The sequence below is a fragment of the Diplotaxodon limnothrissa genome, linkage group LG18, assembly GCF_057381915.1.
Source record: "Diplotaxodon limnothrissa isolate DT_005_m linkage group LG18, D_limnothrissa_male_GT1.1, whole genome shotgun sequence".
Classification (NCBI taxonomy): domain Eukaryota; kingdom Metazoa; phylum Chordata; class Actinopteri; order Cichliformes; family Cichlidae; genus Diplotaxodon; species Diplotaxodon limnothrissa.
The window spans coordinates 13,380,423-13,400,895 of NC_140613.1; the positions used below are offsets into that span (position 1 = coordinate 13,380,423).

The window sequence follows — 20,473 nt, forward strand, 5'->3', positions numbered from 1 at the left end:
GAGCTTCAGTGCGATTTGGCATTGGCTCTTCAAGTCTCTGGAATTCTGCTGGAGGGAGAAACACAATTCTCCATCCATCCATTCACTTCCGCTTATCCTTTTCAGGGTCGCGGGGGGCGCTGGAGCCTATCCCAGCTGTCATAGGGCGAGAGGCGGGGTACACCCTGGACAGGTCGCCAGTCTGTCGCAAGGCTAACACACAGGGACAAACAACCATTCGCACTCACATTCATACCTAGTGACAATTTGGGTTATCCAATTAACCTATCCCCACAAGCTGCATGTCTTTGGACGGTGGGAGGAAGCCGGAGTACCCGGAGGGAACCCACGCAGACACGGGGAGAACATGCAAACTCCACACAGAAAGACCCCGGCCGGATGTTGGAATTGAACTCAGGACCTTCTTGCTGTGCGGCAACAGTGCTAACCACCGTGCCACCGTGCTGCCCGAAACACAATTCTTCCTAAAGCTATTTCCTTTTTAATGTTTGTGGTGCAGACATGTCAGTCCAAACTCTTGCACGGGTTTTTAACTAGGTTGAGATTTGATGACTGTGATGGCATTAATACAATTTATTGTATTCCTACTCAATAAACTGTTCCACAGCTCCGCAGTGCAGTGGCTTACACATTTTCACACGAGGGAAGATCCCCAGGAAGAGATTGAATCCCTTGCGAGTTGCTTTAGGAAAGTAAAAATCAGCCCAATCATAAATGGTGGACCCCTGCCTGGTCGCTTGGATCTCCGACTACCTCACCGACAGACCACAGTACGTCAGGCTGAAGGACATCACGTCTGACACAGTGGTCAGCAGCACAGGAGCACCACAGGGAACTGTGCTGTCCCCTCTTCTCTTCACCCTGTACACCTCTGACTTCTGCTACAACTCTGAATTATGCCATATTCAGAAGTTTGCAGATGACACGGCCATCATGGGGTGTATCTGGGATGATCAGGAAGAGGAGTACAGAAGTCTGGTGAGGAACTTTGTCGCATGGAGTCACACAAACCACCTGCAACTCAACACCTCAAAGACTAAGGAACTGGTTGTGGACTTCGGGAGGTCCAGAGAAGGTCCACTGCCGGTTCAGATAGAGGGGGAGGAGGTGGAGGTGGTCAACAAGTACAAGTACCTCGGGCTGTGGGTGGACAATAAACTGGACTGGTCATGCAACACAGAGCACCTGTATAAAAAAGCCCAAAGCCGACTGTACTTCCTCAGGAGGCTGAGGTCTTTTAACATCTGCAGGAAGCTCCTGAGGATGTTTTACCAGTCGGTGGTTGCTGGAGTACTTTTCTATGCTGTGGTGTGCTGGGGGAGCAGCACAGCAAAGAGGGACTCATCCAGGCTGGAGAAACTGATCAGGAAGGCTAGCTCTGTGGTCGGCATGAAGCTGGACACTCTGGTGACAGTGGCAGAGAAAAGGACATTAAAGAAACTGATGGACATTATGAACAATGCTGGGCATCCTCTGCACACGGCCATAAACAATCAGAAGAGTCTGTTCAGTGACAGGTTGCTTCTCCCCAAGACAAGAACTAACAGACTTAAAAACTCCTTTGTCCCACACGCCATCAGACTGTTTAACTCCTCTCTGGAGGGGAGAGGGAGGGGAAACAGGAGGACAAAGGAGGGGGGAACAATTAAGCTGTAGTGCCTCTGCACCTCACTGTACAATACCTTGTGCAATACTTTTTGTAAATAGTCAACAGTGCAATAGACTCAATACTTGAAATGTGCAATTCACTTGTATTTTTATTTTTTATTCCTATTTATTCTATTTATCCCCTTTGTATATTTTATTTATATTTGTCTCTGTATTTATATATGTGTGTGTGTGTGTGTGTGTGTGTGTGTGTGTGTGTGTGTGTGTATATATATATAACAATTCTGTAACTGTAACTTCGGTCGTTGCTGTGCTTTTTTTGGAAATCGAATTTCCCAGAGGAACCCACCCGAGGGATTAATAAAGTTCTATCTTATCTTATCTTATCTTATCTTATCTTAAATGTGGGAGCTTCCTGCTATAGGTGACGCCTTGTAAATAAGAGAGAGGCTTAAAGTCACTTTATACAAACCACTCAGTGTGCTATGGATGACATCATCCAGGAAGAGACTATTCGACGTTCCAAATTATTATGCAAATTGTGTTTAAGTGTCATAAAGATTAAATAAGTTGTTTTTCAATTAAACTCATGGATGGAATTGTGTCTCAGGACTCTTTTTATCACTGAAATCAATCTCGGACACCTATGATCATTTGTTTGCCAGGTGAGCCCAATTAAAGGAAAAACTACTAAAGAAGGATGTTCCACATTGTTAAGCAGACCACCATTTTCAAGCAAAATAGGAAGGAAAAATGATCTTTCTGCTGCTGAAAAGCGTGAAATAGTTGAATACCTTGGACACCTAATGAAAACCTTAGATATTTCACCAAAATTTAGGCGTGATCACCATAATGTAAGAGATTTGTGGCCCATAAAGGCACAATGAGGAAGGTTTCTGCCAGACAAATACATCAGATTAAGCAGCAAACACATATTTGAAGCTGCTGGTGCCTCTGGAGACCTGCGAAAATCAAAGTGTAGGATCCTCCAGAGACTTGCAGTTGTGCATAAACCTTCTATTCGGCCACCCCTAACCAATGCTCACAAGCAGAAATGGCTGCAGTGGGCCCAGAACTACATGAAGACTAAGTTCCAAACAGTCTTGGTCACTGATGAGTGCAGTGCAACCCTGGATGGTCCAGATGGATGCAGTGGTGGATGGTTGGTGGACGGCCACCATGTTAGAACAAGGCTGCGTCGTCAGCAAGGAGGTGGTGGAGTCATGTTTTGGGTTGGAATCAGAGGGAGAGAGCTGGTCGGCCCCTTTAGGGTCCCTGAAGGTGTGAAAATGACCTCTGCAAAGTATGTGGAGTTTCTGACTGATCACTTTCTTCAATCCTGTTGAGAACCTTTGGAGCATCCTCAAGCAAAAAAATTTGAGGATGGGAGGCAGTTCACATCCAAACAGCAGCTCTGGGAGGCTATTCTGACATCCTGCAAGACATTCAAGTAGAAACTTTCCAAAAACTTACAAGTTCCATGGATGCAAGAATTGTAAAACTGCTATCAAATAAGGGGTCCTATGTTAATATGTAACTTGACCTGTTAAGATGTTTTTGATTGAAATAGCTTTTGGTGTCAGTGAAATTGATCTACTAATGCTGCAAATTCAACAAAGGATCATTTTCAATTCTCTACAGCCTATAAAATCTTTTGAAACTCTGTGTGCGTAACAATTTGGAACAGTGCATTTTAAGTTTTTTATTTTTGAAAAACATACTGTTTTCATTGGGAGTTTTGTTTAGTAACATTTGAATTATACCCTATTGGTCGATGACTCGAAAATTATGCCGACTGTCATTTGAATTGACTATTTAGGAAAAACAGAGAAAAATATCATTTGCATAATAATTTGGAACGCCGTGTATTGCAGATCAGACAGGATGAGGCTGATCTTACTTCAGTTCAGGATTTCAGGATTTATATAGTACGAATTCACAATAACAGTCATCTCAAGGTATTTGCAGCAATCCTTACATCTACAGAGACAAATGGATTAGAAGAAGGTATTGCTTCTACAGACAGCACCATCAGATACCCCAAAGAGGTCAATGGTTCTGTTTTTGATTTTGATTTGTCACCTGCCTAAAGCACCTGCCAAAATACATTAAAACATAGCGAAAGTAGAGTGAAAGTTGCCACCACAAACGATGTTGCACACACCCAACTGCTGACACACACAGATAAACATATTGCCATCCCACTTCTAGTACCCTTTACTCATTACTCAATGGAGGGACCTGCACTCATCTTCACATTTGGCCTTCATTTTGGCCTCAGCTATAAAAGTGCCATGGCTCTACGGGTGCAGTGTGGTTAGTTTGACAAAATCTGTCAGAGAGGCATATAAATACCTGACTGACATGCTCTAAACTGCCTATGTAGACACTGTTGCTGCAGAAGGTATCTCAAGGACCATATTTTTCCATGACAATAGCGGCCTTACTGTTGCAGCACTTGGAAATATCTTTCTACTGCAGCTGTTTAAAGTAGATGTGCTGGTTTTGGCTCAGAAAGCATGAGTGTAGAGTCTGTTGGTGAGTTTGACGTTTTTATCTTGTATGAGTCAATGATTTTTTTTTTCATGAACAAGATCAAAGATGTAATATCTTTACTCATATCACACTTTTGATCTGTGCATACATGCTGGGATGGTTATTAAAAGCTTGCTGCTGAATAGAGAGCCATGCATCAAAAAGGACCCAAACATAGGCCTCTTCCCCTTCATTACAGTTTATTGTTATCTGCAGAGCAGGTCAGTGATCTAATTGTGACTAATTTCCTGTCGGACCACCAATGAGGCGCTGGCAACAAGCCCAGGTGTGGTGAAACATTTGTCAATTTTTGCCAATAAATATTTCCTCATATTTTTTTCTGTAGGTGAGGAATAATGGAACTCAGCTCTCTTACACCCATCTTCTTCTGCTGTTCATTTTTTACTTTGACATCCTATTCTGTATATTGTGATGATTTCTTTGCTACTGTATCTCTTGGTCATTAACAGCCAGTTCATTTGCATGCAGTGAGTGTTCTGATCCTGTTTTCTCCAAGCCCTGTCTAATCAGCTGCTTTGCATCATCTGTCTGAAGGAGACTGGCTCCATGCCCTCTCCCTGATGCTACCATAGAGCAGATACGGCCGGGCTGGCACAGCTATCTTTACTTTGGCACGGATCTCCGTCTGTGGAGTTTAAGGCTGCATCACATCTCTTTAGATCTCAAATTATAGATCAAAAGAGGCAGTAAATCAGTACCACGGTAAATGTATTTTAATTCATATATAGTTTGTTAATGTGGGCTTTATCATTATTATGGCTGCTGATATTGCCAGTAAAAATAAAGGGTAAAAAAAGGTTGCTGTTGCTGCAGTGAAAAATGTAGAAACTGTAGAAATTAGATTATTAGTAACTTAATGGCTCCTCCAATTCAGACAGATGTAGACAAAATCTGATGGCTGATACATGATCACATATTTAAGGGCCCATACTGAGCAAAGAGGAATAACAACCAGCAACATTCCAGCTTGTCAGGAGCTGAAATGTCCTAACCACGTGGCCAATGGATCATCCATAGTTTGAATACTAATGCTATATTAGTTGTAAGTGGGTTTTGAGAGAGTAGGCTTAATTTTCATGTTACAAGAGAAATGAGTTTTACATACTGTAGCAGACCAGTCCCCATCCTTAGCACACAAGAGGATACAGCATATTTGTTAGAATGAGAGGGTGGTGCAGTGGTGGGGTGGGCATCCTCTGCCTGTCTCCCACTGTTCAAATGAAATTTTAAGCTGGCTGCAGACGTGGATGTGAGAGTGAATTGTTGTTTGTCTCTTTATTTGAGCCCTCTGACGGACTGGCGACCTGCGCCCCGCCTGTTGCCTATGAGAGCTGGGATAGCCTCCAGCCCCTGTGACTCTGAATTGGATAAATGGAGGGAAATGGATGGACATCTGTTAGATAAAGCTCTTCACCACCGTCATCTAAATTTCTGAAACTTTTAAAGGCACACTCAAGTTTCTGGCAACACGTGGTGGCAACAGCTTTTTTAATGCAAGCCCACAACTTAACCATACTTCTAGAAATTCTGTTAGGACATAATTTCTAGAAACCAGAAGAATAGGAGCATGATTTTTTAATTTCCTGGAGAATCTGTTAAAAGAGGGTAAAAAAAAAAAAGGATTCACACGCAAAAAATTTATAAATTAGATTCCAACTGACATTGGATTTTTTAAGATATCTGATGTGTGGAGAAAACCTAATATAGAATAGAATAGACATATTCTTTATTTTCCCTCACTGAAGGAAATTCAAGTGTTGCAGCAGCAAAGTGACAGGCAGATTGAGCGGGCGGATTCACACAAAAGTAAAGAATATAATAATAAAAAATTCTGAAATAACAAACAGTACAGTAAGTATGGGATATGTCATGCTTCTAATTTTTTGCGTAGTTATTCTTTGGTTCTGCTAAGATCAGCTGGTAGCTGTGAAGAGTCAAACACATTTCATGAACAACAAAGTTGCAGAGCGCCCTCTGGTGGACAATCTATGTAATGCCAACACTCACTGTTGAAGGGTGTTTCAAGATCATTTATCAGTCATTACTAATGATGACACAAATAGATCGATATGACCAATAGTATGAGCCCACTAACAAATTGTTCAGGCTCTAGTATAAAGTGCTGAAAGAGTCTTGAATCACTGGACAACAAATAAACATAGGGAACTTATAGTAGTAGTCAGTGCCATCAACATGTCATGCTGAGAGAAAGAAAAAGGCCAACAAAGAAGAAATATCACTGAACAGTTTAAGATGGGCTTGCAGTTTCGTATGGAAGATTTTGGGATTACCCCTAAACTCCCTGCTTTATTAGCAATGTTCCAAACTACATTTAATGGCAGGATTTCATTTCATTCATGTATTCTTTTTTTTCTGATTTCATCACCCTGCAGTGTCTAATTACAGTTTGTAATTGCAACTAAAGAAATTAACAAACATTATTTGATTAATTTTTTTTTTAAACGTATGAAGAAGAACAGGTCGCTGCTCTGCTATGCCTGGGCATGAAATTAGAAGTCATCCTGCAAGAAACACATTGTAGCTGCTTAAATCTGTGGGAAACATTAAAACATACTGCAGAAAAAATACTCTTGGAGTGATTTAGAAAAGGTGGCATTACAACAGTTCTGATTCCACTGCTTGCAATACTCTTAACTCTATCAGCACTGTGTGCAGCACATGTAGCAGAGCATGCATCACAGCTGGACCACAGTTGTGTCCTAATATTAAGCTGCTAACCGGTTTGTGAAGCTCCTCTACCACCAACACATCAATATCAAATTTCTTTTCCTCAAAAATCTGTGTCTGTATCATCCTCATAAATCCAATATTGGTTAGTCTTTAAAGAGTAACATCTCATCACTCCGTCTCATCACTTTGCAGTTAATGATTACTCATTCATCAAGAAGTACAAAAAGACAAAAAAGATATTTGCTCATATTGAGTGTGTGTGTGTGTGTGTGTGTGTGGGGGGGGGGGGGTTATAAGCATAAGACGCAATGTGTATTTGGATCCTTTTCTATCTCTGTCTCTCTCTCTCTTTGGGTCATGATTGTCTTTGAGTAAGGAGATTAAGATAGCATGCGTCAATCCAGGATTTAGAGGCAGAGAGACAAATGCAAACTCCTCACAGACAGCCAACACTGCAGCTTCGACTGGATGTGCTCAAGTGCTCCCTGACAGTCATCAGATATACATAAAATAGAAGCATTTGTCGTATCTATATCACTTAAATCCTGGCTTGCCGGGCCCCCGTAATAGATACATTTCATCTATAGTTCACAGAAATCTCTCTGCTCTTCTGCTCTGCACAACGCTGTGATGCAACGTGATTAGAACTGGCGTGCCGAGAGGTGTGCGCATGTGTGGGGATTATAAAATATCATTTTGCCAGCCACTGGTGTTCTGATCATTTCTCACTTAGTTATTGCACAAGTACTGAGCAACCACTATCACTGGAACGTCACTCTATGAGCACAAAAACCTGACATCAAGCTAAACACAAAATAAAATAAATATAGAGTCGTTTTTGTTTTATTTTTAAACTGCAAAAAGTTTGATGCAAACAATAACATTTTAAATTTGGAAACAGCCCCAATTTCACAGGAAACAGGTTTACTGATACTTCTGGAACTTTCCACACAGCTCCACATCTTATTACTCCCCTTCCTGCCTGGAAGGAGAGCAGGTATCAGCATGTAATGCCCCAGTAACAACTACTAAGAGGCTTTTCCTATTCTAAGTAACAAGCAGTGGGCCAGCACTAACTAGCACTGCAATCCAAGAGAGTAGGCCAGCCAAAGTCTTCCTGCGATGTGTTAGTATTACATCTCCAAAAAAGGAGAAAAATATCAGCTTTGTTAAACCAAGAAGCGTATGTCCAAACACTTCCTCCTGTTCTAAAGGTATCCATGAACCTTTGAAGGTATATTTCCAATTATTTTGGCCACTACAGCTAGCGTGTTAAACTATACTTCATTTTACATATTCTGCAGCTACAGAGGAACATTAGTATTTGAAGTAATGTTTCTAGCCACCATGCAAATGGTATTCACTTTCCTATAGCCATTTTTGTTTTCCGGCAACTACTGTCTCTCACACTCCCTGCCCACTCTGTTTCTCTAACTTTGTGTTTTGTTAGGTAGTAGCACAGTTTAAAACAAAAAGGAAAAGCTGTATGTCACAAAAACAATGAACCTAAAGACCAAAATATAGAAGAAATTCTTATAGTTGCTTCTGGAAATGTGACAGACAATACTGGCACTGTATTTTGTAATATGAGATATTAGAAAATAAATAAACAGAGACCAATATGGCTAATGATTAAACGTATATTAAACGAATACCCCCTAACATCGTTAATTAATGTTACATCACCCTCAAGCTGTTTAAAAGACTGAGAAGTGGGTGCCTCACTCTGTGAAGTTTACCTGAATACTGCAAACTGGAGCTTGGTTTCATAACTAAAACAAAACAATGCATGGACTGCACAGCATGTGCAAGAAACACAAAACCATGCTGCTGATGGCGTGCTCTACAGCTACAACACGTGAAGTGAAAAGAAAGCCAAACAGGTGCAGCACATAGTTTGGGGTTTAATACCACATGCCACAAAGTTCACCGCGAGTACAAGAGTCATAAATGAGAGGAAAAAGCTCGAGAAGAGATTTAATCCATTCGATTTTCACAGACTATTGGTTATGCAACCCTATCTGAAGTCTGTTTTTCAGCTGGACATATGACATGATACAAGCATGCGGATATGCATCTCTATCTGCCCTGCGCGCTGTTACATAGCGAGTGCAACGATGTGGAAAGGCCTCACACAAGGATTAACGCCCAGTGCAACAGATGGCGTATTCTCCAACCCTTCCTGTTCAGCACACGCGCACGCGCACAGATATGCACGAAAAAGAAATATCTGAAATGTTACCTTCTTTTTGGGCGGCATGGCAGTTAAAGGTGTCCTGTAGCGCTATTCCAAGGCTGTAACGACCACTTCAAATCACCATTCACCTGGCTCCAGTAAACAAATGGGCAAGGATGCCATGAGAGTGGTTCTCCCTCCACTCAGGTGGATAACTCCAAAGATGCTCTTCAGTGCAACAGATACGCGTGTTCCCTGCGCGCCAGTTTGAGCGTGAGGATGCAATTTCTTCTCAGAACCGCGACGCCGAGGACACCACCGGAGACTGCGAGAGTTGCGTGAAGGGTTTCACTTAAGTCGCTGATGTGAGTTGAATGTAGTTGCCCCTTCCCGAGTCCTGTGGGTATTAAAGGCTTATTTCTCCGTGCGGCATCTGTTACGCGGCACACCGCTCACTCTGACCTCGGGCACCAAACACACCAGGAAAGTCTCCAACCCACCCGAGCTTTCTATGAGTTCTAAATAACGGAAAGTGAGGAAAGTCTTACTTTCTTTTTCCCCCTTTTATTAAAGAACAGGATCCATCCTGTGTGCGTGCTGTCCCTGATTAGTGTGTGCGTGTGTTCCTAGGGTTTGTGTGCAAAAAAGAAAAAAAAGAAAAAAAAAAAACAAGAATTGGAGTGTTATAATGGCATGGCTCCAAAATAGAAAGATGGAAATTTAAAAAAAACACGCAGACCATAATTCCATTGTGCGCCCGATTTACAGCATGGAATTACAGACAAACAGAATTCATCATCCAGAGAGCGCAGAGAGACTCTTTCATCACATTGGTTCGGTGTCATTATGTCACCACTAAAACTCGATGCCAAGTATCAGCCACACACAGACGCTGCTTCTTTTGAAGCTAAATCGACAGAAGGTTTGCAAACCAGTTATTAACTATCTTGTATATTATCCATATTATTTCGTCATTTTAAATAGTGTAATAGCTGTTTATTAAAGATCATTGAACACAATGCCAATTTACTTTTATTGCTTAACTATTTTGCTGATAATACCTCTGATTTGAAAAGGTTTATAATTTAATTTTATCATTCTGTCTTTACGCATTGCATAGGACCTAAAAACAAACAAAAAAAATGTATACTTCCTCTTCCACTGTTTAAAGGTAAGTAACAGTGTTTGGCCCATTTGTCACCATGGCTTGCGACCTGGACAGCTGGACAGGGGACATGAGCAGATGGGCGTGTGGTACCAAAATCTCCAGGGAGAGCTTATAAGGAGAAGAGGGACAAAGATGGGAGTGTTACATAAAACTGAGAATAGAAAAGAAAATGCAGACCTGTAGTCAGCTGATCCAGGTTGTGACTCTATGGAGAGATGATAATAAATCCTGGGTCAGATGTACATCTGGGCTCTATACACACATAAACACACACAGCTCTTGTCCTTGTCAATATCTATGCTGCTGATCAGAGGTCAGACAGCTGCAGTCACCTGAGCTCTAACAGACTTTGGCCTTTACTAAACTCTGATCTGTGACACCTTAAATCTCCTCAAGCAAGAGGAGGTTCCCCTGCAGAGCCAATGAAACACTCCAACAAAGTGAAAATTTTGGCTGAAATCATCATCAGTACAGAGGGGGTCAGGAAAGCGATATGACAGTGAGTGTTGACAGACATCTGCAAAACACTTTGGAGGCTCCATCCTGGTTTGGTGCTGCATTTAAGCCAGTAGTTTGGGGGATCTTGCCAAAATAGATGGAATTTTAAATTCAGAAAACAACAGATGGATTTTGAGCCACCATGCAATAACATCTCGAAAGCGTCCGAATGGCAACAGTTTCAATTTTCAGCATCACAATGATTCAAATGTGCTGTTAATGCAATAAATTAGATAGAAAAAGACAATGTGCAGCACTTTTAGACATGGATTTGCCTCCCCAAAGTCCAGACTGTACACTAGTAAAGCAGAGTGGGAACAAAAGGCAGCCAACATCCCCAAAAAAGTTTTGAATGTCCTTCAAGAAGCATGGAGAACGATTCCTGCAGACTACTTCAAGAAATGACAAGAAAGTTGCCTAAGAGACTTCAAGCTGTGATGAAGAATAAAGCTAGTCACACCAAACATTGCCGTTCAATCTGCACCGATTTCCCATTTTCCTAGTAAAATATAAAGAAATGAGCTCAAGACTTGTGTACCATACTGTAGCTCTATATAAACACTACTTTCTGTCTGCACATTAATCGGGACCATAATTTACAAAATGAAAATCATGTTGTATTAAGTAAGAACTGAAAATAGAAACTGAACCCACAGCGGTCAAAGATCAAGTGACACGAGCTATTTTTCCCAGAACTTTTTATACAACCAGATTTCTTCAAAAGAATTGGCCAGAATTTTGGCCATTAGACAGATAACAGTCTCTACAGCATACACTGGTTTCACTTATCAGACACAAAAGCTACGTGCAACATGTCTATACTCTCTATAATACCGCAATATTTTTTGGACTTACAGACAAGGATAACATTAACCTTTTCTTGTTTTTTCCCTGAACTATCAAAGCCTTTAGAATAATGTTTGGCAGATTAAAAGAGATAAAAACTAGTTTATTCTGCTGCTGCCATATACCCAGTAAAAACATATATATATATATATACATATATATATATATATATATATATATATATATACACAGTATATATATATATATATATATATATATATACACAGTATATATATATATATATATATATATATATATATATACACAGTATATATATACACAGTATATATATATATATATATATATATATATATATATATATACACAGTATATATATATATATATATATATATATACTGTGTATATATATATATATATATATATATATATATATATATATATATATATATACTGTGTATATATATACTGTGTATATATATATATATATATATATATACACACCCTCCACATCCTCTCGAGCTCTTCTCTGAGCCCTTGGTATTTCTCCAGCTTCTCATGTTCCTTCTTCCTGATATTGCTGTCATTCGGAACCGCTACATCGATCACTACGGCCGTCTTCTTCTGTTTGTCTACCACCACTATGTCCGGTTGGTTAGCCACCACCATTTTGTCCGTCTGTATCTGGAAGTCCCACAGGATCTTAGCTCGGTCATTCTCCACCACCCTTGGGGGCATCTCCCATTTTGACCTCGGGACTTCCAGGTTGTACTCAGCACAGATGTTCCTGTACACTATGCCGGCCACTTGGTTATGGCGTTCCATGTATGCCTTGCCTGCTAGCATCTTGCACCCGGCTGTTATGTGCTGGATTGTCTCTGGGGCATCTTTACACAGCCTGCACCTGGGGTCTTGCCTGGTGTGATAGACCCCAGCCTCTATGGATCTTGTGCTCAGAGCTTGTTCTTGTGCTGCCATGATTAGTGCCTCTGCGCTGTCTTTCAGTCCAGCTTTGTCCAGCCACTGGTAGGATTTCTGGATATCAGCCACCTCCTCTATCTGCCGGTGGTACATACCGTGCAGGGGCCTGTCCTTCCATGATGGTTCCTCATCTCCATCCTCTTTCTTGGGTTTCTGCTGCCTGAGGTATTCACTGAGCACTCGGTCAGTTGGGGCCATCTTCCCAATGATCTTTTATTCTTGGATGTTCCTTGTCTCATCCTGGACTGTGGTGCTGACACTCACCAGTCCCCGGCCCCCTTCCTTCCGCTTAGCGTACAGCCTCAGGGTGCTGGACTTGGGGTGAAACCCTCCATGCATGGTAAGGAGCTTTCTTGTCTTTATGTCAGTGGCTTCTATCTTCTATCTATCATATATATATATATATATATATATATATATATATATATATATATAGTCACAGATTTTTTTAGTGTTAAAATGCAGAAATATAGAGCACACATCTTTCATCTCACTTGTCATCCACTCCTCCACACATAAGTTCATGTGCACATGTGCTTTTACACATACATAAACAAAGACCTGTCCATAAGCTTCTTTTAACCTTTGTGTGTGTGTGTTCTGTCAATCTGGAGCTGGTACTGTGGGACTGCTGAGCCAGAGATGGACAGCATGCATAATTTTCAGGCAAGACTAGACACTCCACCCTCCCCAATGTCCACAAACCCACACACCTCCCCTGAACTAAAATAATAAATAAATAGATAAGAAAAGACTGAAAATTTTATTTTTGGTAACAAGTGAACAGAACCAAAATTTTTAATCATCAATACTGGAAGCCTGGTGAACACAAGTTAGCCCAGAGTGAACTTTACAGTTATTTCCATTCATCGATTTCAGCCCAGTCAGTGTCTTTTCATACGTTGTTGTCAGTCTATGCTCTGACGGTGTACGACTGACACGGCAGGATGGTGCAAAGCAAGCTGAAGAAGAGCTGAGCCTTTTATCACCACACAGCTGTTGGACAAACCAAAGCAGATGTGCAGAAGAAGCATCACCGACAGTGAGTTTGTCTTTTGAATATACAAACCAAACTCTGATATACTGAAACTTCTACACGCATCATTCCTTAGAAAATGCAACCGTAGACGACAAATTTCAAAGCAGATAAGCCTGACAGAATTGAGAAGCATTAAACATTGAGCTGAAATAATCTGCCTCCCCCCATCACCCTACCAGACAGGCAGTACTCACCCAGGACACATTTTTGTTCTTGAGCAATTTTGACATGACTTGCAGGTGAAAAGGTCAAGAACCCGGCTCGTGATAAGCTTAGCATCCACAAAGACCCAGATCTCAGTCCACCTTCAAGCGCGATAGCCCGTTTGGAGATGGAGACAGGATTTTCATTTGACATCCTCTGTTTCCCCCTGTGCCAACAACCCTCACCAGATTTACATCTGCCTGGAGCGTTGCCCTCCAATCACACCCGGCAGAACATGCTCCAAAACTCAGTCAAGAAGGAGGAGGAGGCGTGGGAGTGAGACAGAAACAAAGATAGGATGACTCCAAAAGTGCCCGTCAGAGGCAGAAATAGCACATGGAGAACGTTCTTTCATTCGTCCACCTGAATCTCACTGCTCCTTCTCTTTATCAGTGGCTTCATCTTCATGAAACCTGTATGAATAACTTAGGAGGGACTGATGCCCCCATCCTTGCGATGCTGGTGGTTGGATGCTGGTGCCAATCCCACCCTTCTTACAACTGGGAAAGAAGAGACTGACAATGGAATACGAGGGATAGGGCAGTGAGTGTTTTAAGATGGAGGGAGAGTGAGTTAGGAAGGAGAAGGTTATGAAGTGGAGGAAGCAGTACAAAGAACTGCAAAGACACAGATGTGAGAGTCGGTTACTGATCCCTCGTGTGAGATTAAAGAGGAAACATTAAATTGGCTGCTGTGAAATATCTCATTTTTCTTCATAACCTGCTAAAGCAGGCAGCAGTGAGAGTACTATAAGAAAGTAAAGTTCATCGGGAGTCTTGAAATCTTGAGATGAAAATTCCACTGCTCACACTGCACTGAACACCTAATGCAGAGAGAGGACTACAGGCAGCGCGCACTGATGCTCACTGTCAGACCATTAACCTGCTGACTGCTGCTTATTTTGAGACTCTGCAGTTCATTTGCACTGCTGTATTGAATCATGCATTGTGTGACTAATCTGGCTACATTTACTGGATACACACAGCACAATATGATCCACAGCACATGCTGAACTCAGTCAAGTGCAGTAAAAATACATGTAATACATGTGCAGGTAAGCACTCAACTGTAGTCTAAGTAAGAGTCAGCAAACCCATATGTTTAAGGCGAGCAGTTTGGATTTTAAACATTTGTTTTTCTGCTCCCTGGAATTACAACAACTTAAGAATGTTGAAAACATTCGTAATTCCAGGATACTATGGGGATAGTAGTGGATACTACTAAACATTCACAGGATTTTTAGTAGTATCCACAATTATTAGTGATAACAGTGATATGCAGCCTCCCCTTGTGTTTGCTTCTTCTGTCCTTCTTTCTTCTCTTCTGTTTCCCTCGCTCCTCCCTCGCTCATCTCCTCTGTCTTTCTTAGGGTGGTGGTGTAACCCCACATTTAAAGGAGGCTATCTCCAGCAACCTCAGATCCCTGCTCTTTCCCTTTTGGAATGCTGATCCTGGTGTTTTTGTTGCTTTATTTGTTAGTTCATCTTTGCCAGACCTCCAGACCTTTTATTTATTTTACTTTATATTTTAAAAAGAACTCTTTCTGGTAAACTGAAACTCAGTTTAAACTCTCTTTGTATGCTGGGGAATCTGTGATAAGTAGAAAACATCGTTTTTTTCTGACTGTGGCTGAAAAGATCATTTAAAAATCCCGCATGCAAGGATACCGCGACCCATGACCCTCAGAGTACAGCTCAGATAATAGGCATGAAGAGGTTTAACAGGTAGTATCACTGAAAGCAATACAGCTGCTGCAGACAAAGCAGCAGTGTGAGTATGCATGTGAAAGGAAAAGCACTACACAGTAGTTTAATATTAAAAGTGGGCACTTTAAGTGCTTCAGTCAGTAGAGCTGGAAAAGAGTTACTATATTAGTAAAGTTTATCCTATTTGAAGCCAGGGAAGAAAGAGGACAAATATGCTGACCGTGTAAGTTAATAGATTTATCAATATCACAGCTCTGTCAATTAAGACACAGGAGAACCTGATGGATAATATTTGAGTATTTCATTAAGTTAATGTGTAAAAAACAGTTGTAGTTTTTATGCTTTCAGCTGCAGACTTGTTTGAGAGAAAAGAAAGAAAGAATATAAAAGCTGAGGTCAAACTTCGGCCACTATGTGCAAATCTGAAACGAGATCAGCAAGTACAAATAGATGCCCAGAATTTGGGTCATATATTAATAGCTGAAAATACAACTGTGGTCAAATTTTAAAAAGAATTATATTTCTCATTGATAGTCCAACATTTGATGGTATTAAAAAGCTTAAGAACCTCCTACTCTAACCTGCTCTGGAGCAGGTCATGTTCACAGTATGGGTCCGTGTGTGACGCACCATCATGCTTGGCCACATTATGTGATTTAATTTTGTATATTGTCTAAGTTTTCATACGTAATTTTGTTAAAGAAAGACTGTAATTTTATGATTTTTGTTGAAGAGCCAACATATAGCGCGATCCTAAGTTACGCCACAAGGGGGCACTTCCACTCTAACGAGACAGCGAAGTGTGTCGCCCATCTTTTTTCAGGTTAGTAAGTAATAAAATCACACATTTGATCCATATAATTAAAATACCAAGTAAAGGTTTGTTTGTTTTGCTTTTTGGAATGTAATGTGTTGCTGCTAGGACAGTAGCAGCAACACATTACAGCAACACAGGACACCCTGTTCTTCACACAGGGTTTGACAGGACAAACATTCCCGCTCCGGGAATGTTTGTCCTGTCAAACCCTGTGTGAAGAACACATATGATTGTTTGGTTTTTGATTATATTATTTGAGTTCATTCTGATTTTGAGACGAAGAGATTAAGAAGTGCTGGTAACACAGGAAAACACACTACCTGTCGTCACTATCATTTAACTGGTCTGTTCAGGACCAAATATAATCTGTCAGTCGATCTGCCACTAGGGGGCGTGTTACATAAATTACTGTGGTGATATTCCCTGTAACAACAGAACTAACTTCATGCTGCAGACAACTTCAGCGTTAAATCTGAAATTACCCAGGTAACAGGAAGTCATAGTGGTATCCAAGGGCCTTTACTGAGGACACCACCTAACAACATCAAATAGCATTTTTAGCATTCTAGCCTGTGTACATCAGAGATGCATGTTTGGGAGAAAACTGCTTCCTTCTGTCTTTAGTAATTTATGGTCCACTAAGCTATTAGATTCTTGTGTAAGACTCTGTGTGTAACACCCATTCTTAAAAAAAAAAAACAATCGTCAAAAATAATTTCATATTTTTATTTAAAAAAAAAATATTGTATTGATTTGACCAAATGACCTCGAATAATTTATTCATTATAACTTTCCTTCAGTGAACAGTGCATCTATGTTTAAATACATAAAAAAAGAACTATATTTGAGCTGAAGGGTTTTTTTGGCCTGAAGAGATACTCGAGTATGAATCACAATGCCATCGCCTCCAGTGAAGGAGGATATAGCAGCATGAGTGAAGAAACAAGTCAATACCAACCACGGCTTGCAGCGTGTTCACCGAATCCAAAAGGTTTTGATTGAACGTTATAATCAATGCCCACCCTAGCACAGTATAGATCTGTGGTCCTTATAGAGTCACTTCTGCAATATAAAAAAGGAGCCAAGAGTTCATGTTTAATGTTGGATTCTGTGCAGAAAATAAACCTAAAGGTAAAAATATAATTTGAAATGTTCAGAAATGCTGTTGGACTAAAAAAGGGGAAACATGCTGTACCAAAACCATATCTTGGCATGTGTGAGAGCCGGTAAATATGCACTGTTATTGTGATCTGTTTTGATTATATTAGCATGAGGAAGAGTCCCACTGAAGAACTTGTGAACAAGAAGAAATAAAAACAGAAACTTCTGTGTCACAGATAAAAAAGTGACTTTATCTGTTTGTTCAAACAGATCTCATAAAGTGAAAAAAGCGAGCCCCAAACATGTGAGTGTTCAAGTTTACAGCAGGAGTATCCAGGCAAAAAGCACGGCTGCTACATCTATCATTTAAAGCTTTGATTCTCTGCCAGAGCTGGTTTTAAATTCCCCTTGTTTTGAATATCAAAACCCACACGAGTCAGCTCAAATGTAAAAATGACTTTAACATGCATTCGTTTTGCCTGTTCCACAACCCTCAGTTTAAAATTTCACCAATGTGATAATGAATGAATGATGATGTGTCCTTGCATTAAACAAGCCCTAGTGGAATTATTATTTAAATGTGTTTTTATTTACATTTACTTTCAAGGTTTCATTTGTTAATGGGTTCCTTTTTTTGGTAAATGACATTTGGTTGGTTAAAGCAGCCAAACAACAAAATATTATGCTCATGTCGTGCTAACATTCAGATAATGTACAGTAATGAAAAAAGTAATGTCAATGTAAGTGAATGGGCACGATACTGGGCTGTGAGCACAGGTCTCATTAAAGGACATCGGGAGTTGGTTTCTAACAGTTTGGGCAGGAACATGCATGAGTACCCTCCTGCAAGTAATTCTCTAGGTCTAGCAGTGTGCCTCCTGTGTAACAGCCAATTTCCTGGTATCTCCCCCACAGTTGCAGTGCTTTACTGATAGAAAGTGTGGTTGGTTTGTCTGAAAGAACTAACTGTGGAAACTGTTGTACCAAGTGTGAAATAAATAAATAAATGAAATGAAAGTTATAAGACTCTGCTGGGAGACACAGAAATCCTTGGAAATGGACGTGTGGTTCTGCCAACCTGGAGTAGCTACCATATCTGTGCAACCTGAATGGGATACAGCTACCGTCTCATGCTACCAGTGTTGACAAGAACCCGAGCAAAACACAAAACTAGAGAAAAATCAGTCAGGAGGGATGAGGAAATAAGGAAAAAAAACAGAAACCATTCCTTTGTGGGGGATTGTCTTTTTGTTGCCTCTGCTGTGCACCTGTTGTCACTTCCATTTGCACCAAAGCAGCTGTGGATTGAAGTGGTTCCTAGACAGAAATACCTGAAGTTTAACTGACGTTATGTTACACTGATGATCAAATGTTCCCTTCATTTCTTTGTATGTATCGTTGTTTTGATTATATATACTTTTAAATTAATGCTTTTATTTCTAAAAAAAACCAACTTTAAGTGGAGAGGGAAGAATAGGGAATTTTAGGTAACATACAAACCGATTCCTGAAATTTATTTTGTGTTTTTAAGGTTTTATCACATTTGCGTAATGGGGATAAGCATGCCTTGCCCTTCACCTATTGGCTAAGCTGTTGTGACTCTCAGTGTAAAAAATGGCAGCCACTACAGAGAGAATTGTTTGATATCTAAAGATGCCCATAACCTCCTTCTTAGAGCCAGATGAGCACTTAAAACAATCCAGCTTTATTCTACAACACAGTGAAAATAAGAATTTAAATTGACTAATGATTCAGTTTCTTTGCTATATATATTTATTTAAAACGGTGACTGCAAAGACAAAATATAAAAAATCGACCACTTAATATTTCCAAAGCCTTGTTAGTAGAATTTGGATGTTTCATCTTAACTTAGCTTTTAAAACAGTTTACAACAGTTCAAATTTCTTAAAAATAATGCAAGATATTGCATTATCTTGCTAAAATAAGTAAGGCCTTCCCTGAAACATGCATTTGGGGATAGCAACATATAACGCTCAGAATCCTTTGGGTCAGAATGTATATTCTGTGTTAAATCAGAAATCTATGCTACTGTATGTATACTATGACAAATGTAATAACAAAGAACATTCGATTATGGAAATTGTATATTAGAACATGTTTATTTGGTTATTTATCGATCTGATTATTGAGGTGGTGACTTCTGTGATTTATTCTCCAACCTTTATTGGCCCAGCAGCCTCCGGCCTGTTTATTTATTATAAAAGTATTTATATCTCACTCACTCAAGTGTAATTAGCACCCTGACACATAATGTATCATAGCAACATGAGTAAAGATAATGCATGAGTAATGTAGTTTCTGCACAGAAATTAGAAAGAGTGAGTGCATCTACAGAAGAGATTTTGTAGAACTGTGTCTTAGTTCGTTATATTTGCACGCACTTATTTAACACTAGGTGCTAAACTAAGCCTGCAAACACACACACATGTCAATGAAACTACGCTGAATGTCGGGAGGATGTGTCACTGCTTTTACCCAGCCATGCCTTTCGAGTCTGTAAGCTCCTTTCCTGGCTCGTTGCTGAGGTGGGCACACATTACATGCAGCACTACAGTACGTGGTAATCTGCGCGGCTCTGCGCTGACAGCCTATTGAGTGCTGAGGGCTGACAGTAAGCCTGTTTCATGTAGGAATGTGGTTAGGGTGCTCTGCAGTCAGCGCCATCGCACAATGCACAACTCTCACTCCATCGACTACAACACAACTAAACAGAGGATACACAGAGACTGGATAGAAGGAGATAGGAGGGCAAGTGAAGAGAGAGTTAGATGACAGGCAAAAGCACGAGAAAGAAAAACAGGTGGATTAGAGCGCTGTAGAGGCTGGAAACTGTCCTCCCTTCTCATCTCTGTCATTGAGAGGACAGTAAAATTGACTTGCAATTAGATAACAGCACCTCTCTGTCCTCCTCCGCTTCTCAGCCAGGACATACGATGTGAGGAAGACGGGAACTGTCATGTTGTATCACTTAATCATCTTAATTTTGAAGACAATTTTCACACATTGTTTACTTTACTTGCTCAGTGACCAAACTGTTGCCTGGGTGGGAAAAAAAGGAAACTCTCCATTACCTGATATTCCATCTTTTGGTACGGTGCTATTA

The 20,473-nt window shown here is 40.4% G+C and overlaps 1 protein-coding gene across 2 annotated transcripts in view; it reads right to left on the minus strand.

Annotated features, from left to right (window-relative positions):
- cacnb2b (calcium channel, voltage-dependent, beta 2b) overlaps window positions 1-20,473 on the minus strand; it is a 37,225-nt gene that overhangs the window by 16,382 nt on the left and 370 nt on the right. The gene's annotated exons all lie outside the window — the stretch shown is intronic.